The sequence below is a fragment of the Trichosurus vulpecula genome, chromosome 1 (assembly GCF_011100635.1).
Source record: "Trichosurus vulpecula isolate mTriVul1 chromosome 1, mTriVul1.pri, whole genome shotgun sequence".
In the NCBI taxonomy this organism is placed as follows: domain Eukaryota; kingdom Metazoa; phylum Chordata; class Mammalia; order Diprotodontia; family Phalangeridae; genus Trichosurus; species Trichosurus vulpecula.
In genome coordinates this window covers 341,147,254-341,168,424 of record NC_050573.1, presented here as the reverse complement: position 1 = coordinate 341,168,424, position 21,171 = coordinate 341,147,254, and positions in this window count along the sequence as shown.

Below are 21,171 nucleotides of genomic sequence, written 5' to 3'. Positions count from 1 at the left end.
TACACTCTTTGCAGCCAAAATTCCAACTCAGTATGAAATTAAGATGATCGTCTTTTTAGCCAGTGAACAGTTGTTGTTGAAAAAAATTCTAAATAATTTAAAAGAGGAGAGAAAGCCTTAGTAATATGAGATATCTCCCATTGCACGCTAAAATAAAATAGAATGAAGAAACAACACCAAATACACAACATCTCTTCAAACAGCAAGGACTATTTACTCATTGTTCAAGGTAATCACCTTAGGGTATCATTAACAATCATGCAATAGGCAGAGCACAATGCCAAGTATAAACTTATAGGTTGCTTTAGTGACTGCAGTTCTCAGTTCCATGCAGAATATATTGCATCTACATGTCGTAGTAAAACATGTACTTTCATTTAACACAAATAAATATGTTTAACGTAAAACAAAATTAAAGCAATAATAACACCACTGGATTTACAAAATAATACAACTTATAAAATAGCTACATATGTGCAAATAAACAAATAGCAAATGATGAAAAGTTAATAGACTCATGACCCTATAATACACATTTCAATAAACAAATAATTATAAACAAGTCACACGTGACTTGCATAAACATAAGCATTATCATATCATTATGTGTGTAATAATTTGATAAATTTTGCTTTCAGATTCATGAGTTAGTCTTGCTACTATTTGGATAATTCTAGCTTTCCCATAACCTTGTATCCTTTCTGACTCTAGAACAGTGGTTTTTTGATGTGATTTGATTATCACAATCCTTAATTAATCTACATTTTAGTTTAACTAAACCTGAACATATCGAAATCCCAGGATAGTTAGCAACATTACTATGATATGAAGGGTTTAGTTATATGCTAGAGAAGTCCACACCAGAAATTCTAAAGCCTTGACTATGTATTTAGGCTTCTTCCATTATTTGGACTGTATTGGAAGTGCAATGCACTGTCTTCTTTCCTAGAAATATCTTCCTCTGCCATTGTCCAGGGAATCTTCACATAAGAAGTCAGTGTTGTTTTGTTGTTGATTTTGTTGTTTTGGTGGGGACTTTTTTCTGGCTAGAGTCAGTTGAGGTGAATGTCCATCGGTCTCTTCTACCCACTACAGAGTTAAATTAACACTAATTTGCAATAAATGATTACACTCCATTTTATGTTTGCAATGTTCACTCCATCCTCTGGGGACACTTAAGAAAAATGGAAAATAGCCTAATGTCTCCACAACTAAACATGAAATAACTTCCAAATGGTTGGCCAACATGTTTAAGCCATAGATGCACCAAGATATCTCAGCAAAGCATAGATACTTTCCTTAAAGGTGTTAACAGTGAACTTGAGCATTATATTCTCATTTATTTCTTTCAGGATTTTTTAGGCTAAGGTTGTAGTTAGGTGACAAGATTCTTTCAGCTTATTTATGAACTGAGAGATATATTAATTGTGAATATCTGTAGAATCTCCATCTTTGGAGACTCCAAAGCACAAGTCAATAAGTAATTTTGGTTAATGATCAAACATCAGTAGATGGAGTATAAAAGGAATGTCTTCAATCCTGGTGGAATTGCATGTAACTAATTAAAAAGCCCCATGCTGGCTCCATTGAGACTTTAATTCTGGTGTCATTGCCCCTAATATGTTCAATAGTATAGAATTGAAGCATTCAGAATACATATTCCTTTGATCATGGAGAGATGGTGTTCTGGACCTCTTGATGCTAATCAAATCTAGCATACCTTTGTTGCATAGAATACTTACAATTTCTCTACCTTGGTCATAATGGATGCTGACAAAAAGTCCACGCACCAAAAATTACTTTTCCAATTGAGCTCTAATGACTAGGTGTAATGGTAATTAAGGTGGGACTTGTTTTTTTTACTATTTTCTCTTTTACAATGCTAAAGTAATCAAGTGCCTTTGATGAAGCCTTACTAGGTACAAAGCCCCAGGCCCACACCTTTTGCTAGCTAGTTTTAATGCCCCAGGCACACACCCTTTTATTGATTTGGTTTGAACCCTTCAGGCCCCAAAAAGGGAATATAAACTCAGAGGTTAGCATTTTCTATGGGGTTATTACTCACTGGAACAGTGGTGCTTGACTCTAGGCAAGTCTTACAACTACCCCCCTCTTTCCCCACCCCCACCTTTGCTAACTGAGAATCATTGGTTTTCTGGTAACTATCGTGATTTGGTTGGATGGATAAGAAGCCTGTTCTGTTGATTCGTATTTATTTGTTCTGCTTATGTAATGTATGTTTATAATTTCTACTGGTATTTGCTGTGAAGTTCAGGGTGATGGCTTTTCCTACTGATCTAAGTAAGTCATGTATGTACATTTAATTAAAGTAAGATTGTTAGTCCCTTAAAGTTACTTGCCTTAGTAAAGCAGATCAAAGAACTTGTGCTGGCAGATTTTGTTGCTAGTAGCTGCTGCTAGCTGAATTGTCATTACATTATGGAAGCATTCTTGTTCCTGTTGGGTATGCTTGTTTATATTTTGGGAATTGTTCAGTCATGAACAAGAATATTGCTTATGTGCTTGCCACCTCTTTCTAGAACTAAGAAATGAATGCAGATATGTTCCAATGATTTATCATTACTTAGGTTCTCCGAATTTAAAACATGAGTAGGTAGAATTTTTCTTTGCATATAATGAACACAAATTTCATACTTTCTGGTGACATATGCAATCATCATGAGCCAGTAAAACTCTGAAGTTACTCATAGGCTCTAGAATCCTGTCCTGAATCATGGATCTAAAGTCATTATGTAAAACTTTCATTGTGAGAGTAAAATAGACTTTGGAACCACTCTAGGAGCTGAGTATTCCAGTTATCTGACCTAGATATTTCACCTAGACCTTTCCTTTTGTTAATCTAGTTCTACTGGATTTTCTATTTCTAATCCATCAGTTCCCCACTCTCATTCATTATTTATTGCTGTTTTCCCTTGCTTTCTATTATTATTATAGTGATTGTAAAAGTGATTCAAAACTTCTAAAGTTTTTTTTTAAAGCACCTTGAATTTACATGTGAATTATTATCCTCTCTTGAGCACGGTCAAACTTTTACCATTTTTGTTCATAATGGATTTCTTTCTCCATAGCAAAGAACTGAATAATGATATGTAGTATCCTCTCTTGACAAGATACTCTAGTTAACAATCAGCAGATATTTATTATTTTTTTTTCTCTTTGCCAATGCTGTACTAAGCTCTAGCAATAAAAAATAGGAGTTAGTGAGTAAATATGTTCTTTGCCCTTAAAGAGCTCTGATAGTAATTGAAGCTATTTGTGTGTGTATACACACATATATACATATGTGTATATATGTATATGTGAGTACATACCCAAATATATGTTAATACACACATATACACATATACACACCATGCATATATATGTGTGGGTATATGTATATGTATATATACATACATAAACTATATATAAAAGCACACACAATACACACACACACACACACACACATATATATATATATGTATACATATATCATACAACCACATATGTGTATACAGTAAATGAGTGTTAATACCAGAAGGAAAGCACCCAGAAATGGTGATAGGGAAACTTTATATTGGAATGATTCTATTAGAAATGTCCAGGTTGCTGTAATGTTTTAAGTCTGGCTTCAGAGATCTTCAAGATGAGATGAAAGTCTCCTCAGATATTTACTTAAAAATTTGTTTAAAAGTCAGCTCTAATTATGTTGAAATTTAATTGGAATCATGAATTCATCAGAACAGTTTGCAAAATAGAGAGTAAATGAGTCACCAAAAGGAAAATCAAATATACTTTTCTTATAAAAGTAGGTACTCTCAGAACAACAGTATCTAACCAATGAGTCATATCATAACATAAAAATAACCAAGCACTAACAGTATGTTAGAAAACTGAACTCTTTAATCAGCATGGTAATAGTAAATGAAAGGACAGTATTACCATTTTAAGGTAGTAGGGGACCAATAAATATTTTTTTAAAACTGAATTGATCCCAGATCAAATTCAAGGAATTGTTTGTAAAGCAATTCACATTTATGACTTATCAGTTGTCCATTTTGCACTGCTACCATGGGAATGAGGTTTATAGTTATTTTGTAAAGTTTCCATAATTCTTGGATCTGTGATTTCATTAATGTAGATTACTCTTTTTATCCATGCAGATCAGCATCTCTGTACCCTTAAGAAGACTTTCTTCAGGAATTGTTTGGCTAAATATATCCATTACCTGCCAATCACTTTGTTTCGTTTTGTTTTGGAGCCCTTCCAAACTTAAATAGCTTACTCCTTATGTGACGGAGTTCACTACCAAGCTGGATCTCACATCCTTGAAAATCTTCCAATTTAGTAGGGCCTACCAAAGTTTGCCCCTGGCTTGGCTTTTGAGAAGCAGTCACCTATAAAGTACAATGAAGCTTTGGAGGATAACTGAATTTAAGAACATCAGAACTACTATAAAAAAGAAAAAGAAGTCATTAAAATACAGTAAAATTAAATGATAGAAAACCAATAAAATTCTATGGTAGGGATCTTCATTGTTTAGTTCAAGTACATGTAGATAAATGGCTAATTTTTAGTTAAGACAAGACAAATTATCTAAGGTTACTAAAAAGTATCACACATATCACAAAAGGGAAATTTGATCAATCAAAAGTACAGATGATGGACAAATAATGAAAAAAAATAGCTACATAATCAGAGAATTGGCTGTACCAACTGCTAAAATAATGTGCTGTACACTGCTAAAATAATTCATCAGCAATTAGCCCTTAACTCCAGATTAATGCATGTATTTAGTCATGACAATAATTTTCTACTAGAAATAGGAAGCTAAAAATAATTCAGGAAATGGCTCCAAGATGAACTGAGAAGCCCCAAAGTTGTCCAGTTGACCAGTTACTCTGGTACCTGACAGAACTGCTAATGATATGGTCACTTGCTCTCCCACACAATCAAAAAGAATAAGCATATAATACAAATAACTATGTCCCTGACTGTCATAGGGAACTATATCAGATATAGAGAGTGAGGAATATCAAAGTACAATTTTTTTTTTCATTTACTAGAATCAACTAATTTAGCTGGATAACTTATGAAACTAAGAATTAATCAGATTATAACATCCAGTCAGAAGACATTACTTATAGTTAGATGTTATTTGAGATTTCTATAACTTTGCTTTTTCAAGGCACCTATCCTTCATGGAGAAGAGGCAAAAAGGGATGGTAGTGTTTAAATTTGATGAATATGATCTTAGGGTAAGAGGCAGCTAAATGATGAATGATACAAAGAAATGAGTTCAAACAGCCTCAAGCATTTATTTGCTGTAACCCAGGGTCAATCATTTAACCTCTACCTGCTCAAGTTTCCTCATCTATAAAAGGGAGATAATAATAACCTCTACCTCACAGGGTAGTGAAAGATAAAAGTAGGTATCTCTAAAGTTCTTTGCATACCTCAAGACACTATATTAAAGTTATTGTTATTATAGTTATTATTATTAATTCACAGGTAAGATGAGGAGGACATAGTTATATGTGAATGGATAAATAGAATGCTACACCATGGCCAAGCTGAAGATTTAAAATATATACAAATATCTAAGACTAGTAAAGAATTGTGATATGGAAGCCAGAACAGTGAGCCACTGTTTAGAAGTTGATAGAATAATAAGGGAATGCTTTATGAAGGGGAACAACACAAGCTATCATGGAATGACAATTTGTTGCTTTATGTAAACTTAACATTGAAAAAAGCATCCATTTATGTCAACAGAATGCTTAACAAAGTTCCCCCACAACCACTTCTTCTCTTAATGTGTGTAGTCAATAGAACCACCCCCCCCACCACTACCACTACCACCACCACTATCATCATAATCATCATCATCATCTCCTATTATGTACTGGGAAATTTGATAAGTGCTTCAAATATGTTATTTCATTTGATCCACATGGCAAACCTAGGTGGTAGTTGCTAGTATTATTTCAAATTAAGGAAACTGAGGCAAATAGAAGCCAAGTGACTTGAGCAAGGTCACAAAGCTAGTAAATGAGGTTATATTTACACTCAGTTTTTCTTGATGACAGGTCCATTACTCTGTCCTCTGAACCACCAAGATACCTCTAGATTAATTTAATTTATGAAATCCTAAGCGAAGGATCTAAATGAAGATGACATATGCATAATTAGTACCATGACTTGTTTGATTCCTTTAGCATATGGTTATTTGTAAAACCCTCAATTATAAGTTATTCAGGATTTACAATGTGTGAAAAAAACATTGTTTTTAAATGAACAAGGAACTGACCCTCTAAACAACCTCACAATGTAGGTGCGAGATTCAATAGAGATTTTTTTGTGTAAGTAGATGAAGATGTGTGACCATCTAACCCAAAATACTAATTGTAACTCTTGCCAATTCCCCTTAATAACTGGGACCTTTTTGGTTTTGAAAAGTTCTCTTAAAGCATTCCGACAGTCTTTTTGAAGAGCCTTGCTTTGTATCCTTTCCCAGGAACATTTTGGCTATCAGTTGATATCTTAGCAGAAATTCTAAGTAGAATCCTTAGTAGAACCTAAGAAGAAGAGGGCATCAGTAGGGAGATAAAGAAGCACTGACGGAAAAGAAGGAGTTGGCCAAATTATCTTGGCCAGGTTTCCACAGTCACAGATGGTCTGAGGCAGGACCTAAACTTATCTCTTGATAACTTGAGGTCCAATTCACAATCCTCTATTCAGGGCTTCTAAAACTTTTTCAACTTGTTGTTACATGCTACCTGTGAAGTTAAATGACTTCCCCAGGGTCATGTGTCTACACTGTGCTAGAGGCATGTCTTAAATTCAAACCTTCTGACTCTCAATTGACTTCTTTTTTTGTTTCTAAGTCTGTCTGTTGAAAAAAACTAGTGAGGAACAGACTATGTAACAAAAATTTAAAGGCCTATCCCTGGCAACCCCCAAGGTCTGAATACCTAAATTACAAAATTCTTGCACAAATATAGGGTTGTATACAGCTATCCTTTTTAGTTGTGTAACTCACCTATTACATAGGGCAATATTTATTATTTCAAATATATACTAGTTCTAGATTCATTATCGATAAAATAAGCTTTTATAACATTTTATCTATATGAAAATATTTCCAATTTTCAAGATTGGATTAGCTCCCCCTGACTGTGTTGTCTTCCTCCATTAGATTTTAATCTCCTTAGAGACAGGGAGTTTCTTTTTCTTATTTGTATTCCCAGCACTTAGCATAGTGGTTGTTACATAATAGGTGCTTAATAAATGTTCATAAAATTATTATTAGAAACATAATAATTCAGCTGTGGTGAAATACAAATAAAAGATAGAAATGCATGTGTCCAACATACACAGGATACTAGAGTTTTGGCTTGTTTTGGAGCAGAAGTCTGTTTTGAGGGACAAAATCAGAAGAGGCAGCATGATGTAATGAAATAATTTCTGCATTTATAGTCAAATTAAATTTAAATTCCAGTGACTCGTGGATAACATTGGACAAGTTAAGTACTTCTCTAGGTCACAGTTTCATTATTTATAAAACAAGGGAGCTCCCTTACAGCTTATCCAATAACTAGCTCAAACTTTAAACAGTATCTTCTGTCTCTACCATTAAAAACCATCATCTACTAAGCATTATCCAGAGTTTTTGAATAACAAGCATATTTAGGCATGCTTTCTTTTTGACTGTTCCTGCTGTAAAACAACTCATGTAGGAGGTGTTTAGTACTATTTAAGGGAGTGATTTAGGATTTTTCTCTAGGAAGTAGCTTCTTATTTCTGAGCTTTCTTTTGCCTGTGATGGAATGGCAGCAGAAACCTGATGATAGATTATAAAAATGATTCCCTTTGGTTGAGGGATACTTTCTCTCTAAAACTAAGACAAAAAAGAGTTGTGATGCCATATTTCTAGATATAATATCTTTGAGACAGTTTGAGTATCATATCCTACAAGCTAAATGTTCAAAGCACAGCACTGTTTGAACCACATGATTCCTGTGAATCTTAATGAGGAATACATCTAAATCAACAGTCTACTTTGAAGTGATATCCCTTTGTTCTGAATCATTCTTAGTTTTTTTAAACTCAGCTATATTTTTTAAAGTTACACAAAAAGGCTTTTGTTTTTCCTACCCATTAATTTCTCCATTTTATAACTCATGAAAAATAATACTTTGCCCTCCTCTAATAAAGACCTTTTATAGAAAATGTTTTTTCTTTTTTATGAAACACGTAAATTTGGAAGTGTTTACAGAGAAGATTCTTCATTTTTAAAATATATCTGACATGGAATTCCTTTCAATAGAAACTCCCGTAGTGTCCTGAAGTGCTTATTTAAACAGCATTAATTATAATACACAGTGGCTAGGATAGGGGTTGTGGAAACCGTGTTACAATGGTTACTGTCACTTCCAAAGAAGATTAACCAAAATGAAAATAAAATATCCATATGAATTGTGACTATAAGTGAGAAAAAAATTTTTCTTTATTTGTTATTCTTGGAATTATGTACATGTGTATACTATATTACATTTGATCAGGGAATGCTTATAAACACACTTGATTGATTTGAATTACAATTTCATCTTTGCCATTTATGATCTATGTGAATGTGGGTAAATCATTTAATTTCTCTAATCTTACTTCTGCTAGCTATGTGTGAGGAGTGTGTGTTGCCCCTGTATGTTTTGTGTTTCCACATAGGTCTAGGCATTGCTTGTAACAAGGCATGAATATAGTTTCCTCTACCCATCCTGCTACAGAGGGGACTGAGGCCCAGGTGACACTGCATCCTGGGCCATCACCAGTCATATTGACTTTTGTTTTGCCATGGGACTCTGATGACTTCAGGAGAGAGCAAAGCTGACACCTTTGTGCAGCTCTGCCTCACTCAGATCCAATTAACACATAAGTCAAGACATCACCCTTGTGATGTCATTGGAGAATGAACAATGTACAACAACAATATCAAGGTTCTGTATTAGGTCTACAACAGAGAGAAGGACTTCAAGAGCAAGTGATGTGAATTAAATCTTGTTACACATATTTCTTACATGTGTGCCTCACTGTTATTATGCTCTAATTGTGGGAAGTAGTAAATGTATTATTTCCTTAGGAAAAGGTTTTATGTTAACCGTTTTATTAATTTTTACTTTATTTTAAACTTCAGATAATTTACTTGTTGTTTCATGCAGTATTCATTTTTAATTTCTTGAAATAGTAGCTCTTGAAAAACAGGCTTTTAAAAAGCTGTTTTGTTTTGAGTTGAGCTATTTGACTAAATCTTTAGACCAAAATCATTTTCACTTTCATTGAATGGCCAATAATAGCCCCAGACCAACCTCTGAGGCTTATTGTTTAGGTTTTGATGGCTTAAAATGAGTATAAATAACAATTGTTTTCTGTTCTGGACAGAAATTCTGAGGGTCTTCCCCTCCTCTTTTCTCCCCTCCCCACCCTTCTTTCCACTCCTCTCCAGGTATTCTGCCTAAAGGAAAATACATTTTGGTGGCAGAAACCTACTTAGTTAATTTGGGATTTACTGGCCAGATTTCTTTCTCAAAGACCAAGCTTTAAACCCAATTCACTCTGGATATCATGAATTGGAAAACAATAGTTCCCTGCCTAAACACCACTTAATGGTTATATTTTGGCCCCTCCAGGTTAAGGGTAAATGTAAATAATAACTGTTTCTCTTTTAGCCAGCAACCCTGAGGGTCTTGCCCTCCCAGTGTGATTTTTTTTAATTAAAGAAGTCATCCCTTGACTCACTTCGTAAGGAGGCCTATTCACTGAATGGGCATTGCCTCACTCAAAGTGAGAACCTAAAAAGACCTTAGCTTAAAAATGTCAAGGTCACCCACTGCATTCTGGGCCATCTCCAGTCCTGATCAATATCTGGCTTCTGGACCCAGAATCTGGAGGAGAAAATGAGGCTGGTGGCTTGGCCTCCCTCCCTTAAATCAAAGTCAACTGCTTATCAAGTCCTCTTGAAAATAAAAACAAAAACAAAAGACAAACAAACCACAATCTGATATCTCTATGATGGTAAATTGGGCCATCTGTAGCCTCAGTTCTTCCCTAGCCCTTGTTCATCAAATGGGCTTGGCCCTCAGACAAACAGACCTGGGAAAGACCTTAATTTAGAAAGGTCAAGGTCACCCACTGCACCTGGGCATTCACCAGTCACCTTGACCCATATCTTGCCACTGAACTCTGATGACTGGAGGAGAGAACAAGGCTGATGATATTGAATAGCTCTGCCTCACTCAAATCCAACTGACATGGAAGTCTCCCTCTGATGTCATTAGTCCTCTTCAAGAACAAAGGGCAAAGTACAACAACAAAGGAGACTGATTCCTGCCAGGAGGGAAGCAGGAGGTTTGGTCCTGACTTTGGACATTATTTTAAATTCAGAGAGAATGTGTTGTTATGCATTCAGTTATTTCAGTCGTCCAAATTTTGTGACTCCAATTGGGGTTTTGTTGGCAATAATACTGCAGTGATTTGCCATTTCCTTCTCTAGTTTATTTTATAAGTGAGAAAACCAAAGCAAAGAGGATTAACTTTCCTGGGGTAATACAGTTTGTAAATGCCTGAGGCCACATTTGAACTCATGAAGAAGAGTCTTCCTGACTCGAGGCCCGCCACTCTATCCAATATGCCCTCTAGCTGACATCAGAAAGAATGTAAAAGGTTTAAACTACACCCAAACCTTCTTAAATATTGTTAGGCTTTGGGAAATATGTTTAATATTTTAGTTAATATTAAAAAACTGCATTCCAAATTATCTACCTCCCTTCAGCCTCTTCCCCACCAACTGAGAAGGCAAGTGATATGAAATCAACTATAAATGCAAAGAAATGAAAAATATACTTACATATTATCTGAGCCAGAAAACAGAAAAATAAAATAAATGGAAAAGCATGCTTCAAACTGTACACAGAGTTCATCAGCTTTTTTTATCTCTCTGTCTCACACTCTCTCTTTGTCTGTCTGTCTGATGGTCTGTCTCTCTTTCTCTTGCTTTCTTCATCATGAGTCCTTTGAAATTGTCTTGGATCATTATGTTGATCAGAGTAGCTAAGTTTATCATTGTTACAATATTGATGTTACAATTATAATGTATTTTCTGGTTCTGCTCACTTCACTCTCCATTGGTAATATGAATTTTCTCAGGTTTCTCTTTTTATTATTTATTTATTTTTGTTTACAACATTCAATTCCACAAGCTTTTGAGTTCCAAATTTTCTCCCCCTTCCTATCCTCCCCACTCCTTAAGACTGCATGCAATCTGATGTAGACTCTACATGTGCATTCACATTAAATATATTTTCACATTAATCACATTGTAAAGAAAAATTGTAACCAATGGGATGAACCACCAAAAGGAAGAAACAAAACAAAACAAAAAAGAGAGAAAGCAAACAGTATGATTTCATCTGCATTCAGACTCCATAATTCTTTCTCTGGATGTGGACAGTATTTTCCATCATGAGATTCTGGAGTTCTCTTAGAACCTTGCATTGCTAAAAAGAGCCAAGTCTATCAAAGTTAGTCATCACACAATGTGGTTGTAACTGTGTAGAAAGTTTTCCTGGTTTTGCTCCCCTCATTCAGCATCATTTTATATGTCTTTCAAGGCTTTTCTGAACTCTGCCTGCTCATCATTTCTTATAAAACAATAATACTCCATTACATGCATATACCACAACTTGTTCAGCCATTCCCCAATCGATGGGCATCCACTCAATTTCCAGTTCATTGCCACCACAAAAAGAGCTGCTATAAATATTTTTGTACATGTGGGTCCTTTTCCCATTTGTATGATCTCTTTGGGATGCAACTCTAGAAGTAGTATTGGAAGGTCAAAGTATATGCACATTTATATCAGTAAGGCAGAATTCATGAGTTAAAAGATAACCATGAATATGCCTCAATGGTTCAGAATCACAGGATATAAGGAATTCTCTAAGTAGAAGGCAGAGGAGTTAAAGCATTTATTGAAACTCAAAAGTAGCAGACCCATGGACCAGTGTCCCCAATTCAACATCCTGGCAAGAACCTTTCAAGACCAGTAGGTCCATCTCACAATAGTGACCAGGAGGCCACAGAAAAACATCATGGCAGCAAGCCAAGACATACTGGTGCTTCCCCACAACCCCCAATGCCAGAGCACTCCAGCAAGAAGACCACCCACTGGCCTCAAGCCCCTACTCAGCACTCTCCAGTCTCCACGAGGGTCAGTCCTGCCTTTTTTCTAGTGCCTGTCACTGCGGCTGCCACCACTTCTGCTGCAATCTCCAAGCTGTGTTCCAGCTGGCTGACTGCTTCCTCTCTCCTTCAACTCTTAACTGCTCTCACCAACTGCATCACCAACTGCCTCTCAGCTCTGCTGCAACCATTCAGCAAGTTCCTCCCACCACAGGCTTCCATTGGCTCCAGTTCTAGCCACTCTCCTCCAGGACCCTGAGAGTCCTGCCCCCGAAGCCAACTCAAATGGATGGGGAAGGTCTTCCCACTCACTGATTGCCTTTACAACATGTTTTTTATATTCAATTTTTTAATTTAATATTTTAGTATTCAACATTGATTTCTACAAGATTTTGAGTTACAAATTTTCTCCCAGTTTCTACCCTCCACCCATTCCAAGAAGGCATATATTCTGATTGCCTCATTCCCCAGTCAGTCCTCCCCACTTTCATCCCACTCCCCCCCATCTCCTTTCCCGTTACTTTATGATAGGTCAAGATAGATTTCCATGCCCCATTCCCTATATATCTTGTTTCCCAGCAGCATGCAAAAAAAAACAACTTTTTTTTAAGCATCTTATTTTAAAATTTTGAGTTCCAAATTCTCTCCCCTCTTTCCTTGCCACCCACCCTCCCTGGGAAGGCAAGCAATTCAACTTAGATAACACATGTGTCATTATGTAAAACACTTCCACAATGCTCATGTTGTGAAAGGCTAACTATATTTCCTTCCATCCTATCCTGTCCCCCTTTATTCAGTTTTCTTCCTTGACCCTGTACCTTTTCAAAAGTGTTTGCTTTTGATTACCTCCTCCCCATTTTTTTATCCCCTTCCCCTTACTTTCCTGTGGAGTAAGATACCCAATTGAGTGTGTATGTTATTCCCCGCTCAAGTCAAATCCGATGACAGTAAGATTCACTCATTCCCCCTCACCTGCCCCCTCTTCCCTTCCAACTCAACTGCTTTTTCTTGCCACTTTTATGTGAGATAATTTACCCCATTCTATCTCTACCTTTCTCAATATACTCCTCTATCATCCCTTAACTTTATTTCATTTTTTTAGATATCATCCCTTCATATTCAACTCATCCTGTGCCCTCTGTCTATATTCCCTTCAACTCCCCTAAAACTGAGAAAGGTCTCATGAATTACACACATCGTCTTTCCATGCAGGAATGTAAACATAACAGTTCAACTTTAGTAAGCCCCTTATGAATTCTCTTTCTTGTTTACCTTTTCATGCTTCTCTTGATTCTTGGGTTGGAAAGTCAAATTTTCTATTCAGCTCTGGTCTTTTCACTGAGAAAGTTTGAAATTCCTCTATTTTATTGAAAATCCATATTTTGCCTTGTAGCATGATACTCAGTTTTGCTGGGTAGGTGATTCTTGGTTTTAATCCTAACTCCTTTGACATCCAGAATATCATATTCCAAGCCCTTTGATCATTAATAGAGAAGCTGCTAGATCTTGTGTTATCCAGATTGTGTTTCTTTCTGGCTGCTTGCAGTATTTTCTTCTTGATGTGGAAAGTCTGGAATTTGGTGGCAATATTCCTAGGAGTTTTCTTTTTGGGATCTTTATCAACAGGCGATCGGTAGATTCCTTCAATTTCTTTTTTACCCTCTGGTTCTAGAATATCAGGACAGTTTTCCTTGATAATTTCTTGAAAGATGATGTCTAGGCTCTTTTTTTTGTCATAGATTTCAGGTAGTCCAAAAATTTTTAAATTATCTCTCCTGGATCTATTCTCCAGGTCAGTGGTTTTTCCAATGAGATATTTCACATTGTCTTCCATTTTTCATTCCTGTTTTCATTCCTGTTTTATAGTACCTTGGTTTCTCATAAAGTCACTAGCTTCCTCTTGCTCCAATCTAATTTTTAAGATAGTATTTTCTTCAATGGTCTTTTGGACCTCCTTTTCCATTTGGGTAATTCTGCCTTTCAAGGCATTCTTCTCCTGATTGGCTATTTGGAGCATTTTTGCCATTTGGGTTAGCCTATTCTTTAAGGTGTTATTTTCTTCAATATTTTTGGGGTCTCCTTTAGCAAGTCATTGACCTGTTTTTTCATGGTTTTCTTGCATCACCCTTATTTCTCTTCCCAATTTTTCCTCCACTTCTCTTACTTGCTTTTCCATTTTCTTTTTGAACTCTTCCATGGCCCGAGACCAATTCATATTTTTCTTGGAAGCTTTTGATATAGGCTATATGACTTTGTTGACTTCTTCTGGCTGTATGTTTTGGTCTTCTTTGTCACCAAAGAAGAAATCTAGAGTTTGAGTTTGAGTCTGAGTTCATTTTTGCTGTCTGTTCATGCTCCCAGACAACTACTTGACCTTTGAGCTCTTTTTGTCAGCATATGATTGCTTATAGAGTAGAGAGTACTTTGTCCCAAGCTTTAGGATCCAATCCCTGCTGTTTTCAGAGCTACTTCTATTCCACAGTCACCCCAGGCTCTGTCACAGCAGTGTTCCTCCTCCCACAAGAACTGCCAACCAGCACCGCAGTACAGATCCAAGTAGGGCACAGCAAGAGAATCTGCCTTTGTGCCCACAAAGCATTCCTTGCCCTTTTGCTCTAATCTACTGCTAGATTCCTCCCACCGTGGGAAGCCACTGATGCTGGCACTCTGGAGGTAGCCTCAGAAGCTTCCTGCTGCTGCTATGGCTATCGCTGTACCACTTCCTCTACCCCCAGAGTTGGTGGCCGGACCACTCTGAACTGGATCCCACAGTTTTCCCCTAACCTGCTCTTTGGCCTTTGTGGGTTGAGAAGTCTGGTAACTGCCACAGCTCACTGTTTCATGGCCCCAAGGCCTGTTCCTGCTGGCTGGCTCAGGGTCTGGCCTGTCCCGGTCCACAGGGTGGAGCGGTGGCCTTCTATTCTCAGCACTGCACAATAGGCCCTTCATGGTGACCATCCAGGCTCTCCTGGGCTGGATACCTGTTTCCCTCTGTTACTTTGTGGGTTCCACAGCTCTAGAATTTGTTTAGAGCCATTTTTTACAGGTATTTGGAGGGATTTGGGGGGGGAGCTTAAGCAAGTCCCTGCTTTTCAGCCTCCATCTTGCCTTTACAACCTTTTTATAGCCCTTTCTGCATAGTAGCAAATTGCTCTCCAAAATGGTTATATCAGGTCACAACTTCTCCAAAAATGCATTAGTGTTCCAGGTTTACCACATCTTCTCCAGCATTTATCATGTTAGCCATTTGACATTTGTCATGTTAGCCAATCTGACAGGTGTGATAACATTTGTTTTCATTAATTCCTTTGATATTCTGAACCTTTGCTTCTTCCATATGAATTTGGTTAATATACTGTCTAGCTCTATAAAATATTTTTGGTAGTTTGATTAGTATGGCACTGAAAAATAAATTAATTTAAGTGGAATTGTCATTGTTATTATATTAGCTCAGCCTACCCATGAGCAATAGATGATTTTCCAATTATTTAGATCTGACTTTATTTGTGTTCATAGAGTCCCTGGGTTTGTTTTGGCATGTAGAGTCCCAAATATTTTATAATGTCTACAGTAACTTTAAATGGAATTTCTCTTTCTATTTCTTGCTCTTGGGCTTCATCAGTATTACACAGAAATGCCAAGAATTTATGTGGGTTTATTTTATACCCTGAAAGTTTGCTAAAGTTATTTATTATTTCAAGTAGCTTTTTATTTGATTCTCTAAGTATATCATCATATCATCTGCAAAGAGTGATAGCTTTGCTTCTTTTTGCCTAGTCTAATCCCTTCAATTATTTTTCTTCTCTTATTGCTAAAGCTAATGTTTCTATCACCAAATTGAGTAACAAGGGTGATAATGGACACCCTTTTTTCACCACCAATCTTATTAGAAATGCTTCTAGCACATCCCAATTACATACAATACTTGTTGGTGATTTTTGGTACATGCTACTTATTATTTTGAGGAAGAGTCCATTTATTCCTATATTCTTTAGTGTTTTTAATAGAAATGGGTGTTGTATTTTGTTGAAAGCTTTTTCTGCTTCAGTTGAGAAAATCATTTGGTTTTTGTTATTTTTGTTGTTGGTATGATCAGTTATGCTCATAGTTTTCCTAATATTGAACCAGCTTTGCATTCTTGGAATAAATCCTACCTTTCCATAGTATATTATTATCATAATAAGCTGCTACAATATTTCTGTAATATTTTATTTAAACTTTTTGCATCTATGCTCATTAGAGAAATTGTTGTTAAATTTTCTATCTCTGTTTTGACTCTTCCTGGTTCAGGTATCAGTACCATATTTGTGTCATAAAAAGAATTTGGTAAGACTTCTTCTCTGCCTCTTTCCCCAAATAGTCTATATAGATTTGGATTTTATTGTTCTTTAAATGTTTGATAGTATTCACTTGTAAATCCATCTAGGCCTGAAGATTTTTTTTCCTAGAAAGTTCACTGATGGCTTGTTCAATTTCTTTTTCTGAGATGGGATTATTTAAGTATTTAACTTCCTCTTCTTTTAATCTGGGCAATTTATCTTTTTGTAAATATTCATCCATTTCACTAAGATTGTCAAATTTATGAGCATAGAGCTGGGCAAAATAGTTCTGAATTATTGTTTTAATTTCCTCTTCATTGGTGGTGACTTCGCCCTTTTCATTTTTGATACTGGCAATTTGGATTTCTTCTTTCTTTTTTTTAATCAAATTAACCAAAACTTTATCTATTTTATTGTTTTTTTTTTATAAAACCAGATGTTAGGTTTTTTTATTTATTACTTCAATAGTTTTCTTAATTTCAATTTTATTAGTCTCTCCTAATTTTGTATTTAATTGGGTGGGGATTTTTAATCTGTTCTTTTTCCACCTTTTTAAATTGCATGCCCAATTCATTGATCTCCTCTTTCTCTATTTTGTCCATGTAAGCATTTAGCGATATAAAACTTCTCCTAAGAACTGCTTCTGCTGCATCCCATTAGTTTTGTTCTGTTGTCTCATAATTGTCATTATTTGGATGAAGTTATTGTTTGCTTTTATGATTTGTTATTTGACCCACTCATTCTTTAGGATTAGATTATTTAGTTTCCAATTCATTTTTAGTCTATCTTTCCATGGCCCTTTAATACACATAATTTTTATTGCATCATCATCTGAAAGGGGTGCATTTAATATGTCTGCCTTTCTGCATTGGATTGTGAGGTTTTTATTCCTAGTACAGATATAATTTTTTTGGAAGTGCCATGTACCTCTAAGGAAAAGGTATATTCCTTTCAATTCTCATTCAATTTTCTCCAGAGGGCTTTCATATCTAACTTTTCTTAAATTCTATTTACCTCTTTAACTTCTTTTTTGTTTATTTTGTGTTTAAATTTATCTAGTTCAGAGAGGGGAGGTTATGGTCCACCACTAGTATAGTTTTGCTGTCAGTTTCTTCCTGTAACTCCCTCAACTTCTCCTCTAAGAATCTGGATGCTATACCTCTTGGTGCATACATGCTTAGTAATGGTATCACTTCATTTTCTATGGTGCCTTTTAACAGGATAGAGTTTCTTTCCTTATCTCTTTTAATTAGGTCTATTTTTGTTTTTGCTTCTTCTGAGATTTGGATTGCTACCTTTGCTTTTTGCTTTTATTTTTTTCTTTTTAACTTTAGTGGAAGCCTAATATATTCTGCTCCAGCCTTTTACCTTTATCCTCTGTGTATCCCTCTGTTTCAAAGGTGTTTTTTTTGTAAACAACATAGTGTAAGATTATGATTTTTAATCCATTCTGCAATCTGCTTCTGTTTTGTGGGAGAGTTAATTCCATTCACATTCACAATTACGATTACTACCTGTGTCTTTTTCTCCATCCTGTCCCCCTGCCTGTTTATGCTTTTCTTTCTCATTTCTACCTTTCCCTCATCAATAGAGTTTTGTTTTTTGACTGCCACCTCCCTCAGTCTGCACTCCCTTCTATCAGCTACCCCTCCCTTTCCTCTCTCTTTTGCTTACTATTTCTTCCCTCCCTTCTATCCCTCCCTCCCTCCCTTTCCCCTCCAATTGCCTGTAAGGCAAGTTAGATTTTTATATCTAACTGAGTATGTTATTCCTTCCTTGAGCCAAATCCAATAGGAGTAAAGTTCAAACCGTGCTCATAACCCTCCCTTTTTTCCCTCTACTGTAGTATGTCTTTGTGCCTTTCATGCAAAGTAATTTACCCTTTTCTGCCTCCTCTGTTACTCTTCTACCTGCTGCAGGCCCTGTGTAGGAGTGTTCTCTCTCAGTCACTTCCAGCAGACTTCACTCTTGCACTGAGAGGTCTGGGAAGCACCACTGCCACCACTTATTCAGTCTGCTGGGGTCTGCTGCGGCTTTGCTATGGTCGAGTCTGCACTGGTGCAGCCTGTGTGCTAGATTGTGGTCCTCTCCCAGCCCAGTCCAACAGATCCTTCCTGTCAACATTTCAGGTTGTTTTTGGCTGGAAATCTGCCACACTCTGTCTCTTTGTGGATTATACTGCTCTAGAATTTGTTGAGGTATTTGAAGGAGTTTTGGGGGGTCTCAGGTGAGTACTTGCTTTCACTCCTTCATCTTGGCTCTTTCCATCCTTTCAGGTTTTTCACCTTGTGCATCACTTCTTATAGCACAATAATATTCAAGTACAATTTTATACCAAAACATGATCAGTGATTCTCCAAATTATGGGCATTTGGAGGAAAAATGATAATCTGATATCCTTGCCACTATCCCATGAAGGGGAAGGAGTATCCCAAAATATATTTCCAAAGCTTGACTCAATTCCCACCAAATTGCAGTTATACAAAAATTATGCACAGTAAATAGCAAAGAAACCCATTTATCCAAGCCAAGAACAAACATAAACCAGTGAAGTTATACATATGAGAATATGCCAGTTACCACATAATTGAACTCTTCCCCTTACAGTGAGATGTATCAGCTCAACCAGACTTCACCCAAGAGGAAATATTCGGATGTCTCTATTGGGGTCAGTGAGAAAGAAAAGCACAATCAAGGAGCTGGTTTTTCTGTGTGGAGTTTCCTTCCCCCTTTTTTTCTCCTTTCAGGGACTTCTCCCTAAATACAATGGAATTCAGAACATCAGGATGTCTCCATCCCAGAGCCTCACCAACTTTGAAGCCTGGAACCATAGACTCATTATGTTTACTAATCAGTCTCTACCAAATGTGCTCACTCCTCTTTTGCCTCACTCTTCACTGTGCCTGCTTTGCACCTGTATAGGTACTACTCCACCTTTTTTTAACATTTCCCAACTAGAATGTAACTTCCTCATGGGAATAAACCATATTGTTATATTTTTCTTTGTAACCCCTGAAGTTAGGAAAATGTCAACACATAGTAAATGTGGAACTTTTGAGATGCATATGGAACAGCCAGTTTCAGATGGTGAAGAGTCAGTTGGAAAACATGATGCAAATGTGCTTTGAGACCCTGTTTATATATGAAATGAGAGGAATGGACTAGATAGCATCTAAGTCCCTATTAACTCTACTTTATGATATTAAGATCCTTTTTCATCACCATTTTAAGAACTCAGTATGTAATAAACATTAATTTAAAAAAACAAGTTTTTTGAGTCAATTACATTTAAAGTTTACTTTAACATGCTACTTCATTGAAATATTTTTGCTCATTTTGATATTTTCCCTGATTTGATGCAAAATCTTAATGTGATTGGTATACCATATATACTAAAATAGTGTGTACTGATTTTGTTGCTGTTAAAGTGAGAGAATTTTATACAAAGGCAAACAATTACATAGATCCCTTTGCTTCACATTTAATATTTTTAAAAGTGGAAGAAAATATTATTCTGCTTTCATTTCTATTTTCCCACTATGCCCTGCTTATTACCAAAGCATTTTGAAAGATCTCTGTGTCAACAATTATTCTTTTGGTATCTGTTGATTGAGAAAGGAAATAATGTTGAAAAGTTATTAAATATTTCGCAAAGCTTTGAAGTGATTTTGTATTGTATTAATCATGAGTGCCTGGCTACATTTGAAAAGTGATACTTCCTACATTCTTGAGACATATTCCTCTGTCAACAAAATATATGTTTATTTATCATAGTGTGTCATTTCACAATGTGAACCCCTTGCAATAATTCTATGGTTTCTGAGACTGTTTGATTCCGACATTAAGAATCATTGACATGCCAATTATACCAGTCCAAGTAGAGAAGAGTAAAGAGTGAAGCAAATCATTTTAGACAAGAGGGACTTTTAGCAATTATAGAAACATATAATTTATTCTACAGATAGCAATTCTACTGGGAAAAAATAGAAGGAAGGGATTGCCTATCTTGATTCCTTGTTTTTGTGTTTATTTCTTAATTTGTTCTTCCTGAGGTAGGGGCAGGTGTCTGATTTTATGACTTAATATCTGATCACAATAAATGAATAAAAAAGTTTATAGAGGAAAATGAAAATTTTTAAATAAAATTAGAGTTTAATGCTGAAAGTCAAAAAATAATGCTAGCTAAGTGATGAGATTTAACTAGCCTTAAAAATTAAAAAAATAATAAGGTAGACCATGTCAAATGAAATACGAGTAGGAAAAAATTTGTGATTTCTGGCTAAGTTAAACCACATCATAAAAAAGTTCATTCTAACAACTTTACACTTATTGAGTTCCTATTCATCCTTCAAAACCCACCTCATTTTGTGTCTATCTACCTATCCATCTATCTGTCTCTCTGTTTACCTATCTATCCAGATTGATAACCTTAGTTTTTGAATTCATAAAAAAAATTATCTTCCTTATGTTCATTTTTGTTCTTGGTGATTTGTGAAAATATAAATAGATATGCAGTAGAAATAATGTGTTATATTGTATAGACCTATATAGGGATTGTGGGCATAAAGACCCAGGCCCAAATCTCAGTCTTGTCACTTATTTCCTTCATGACCAC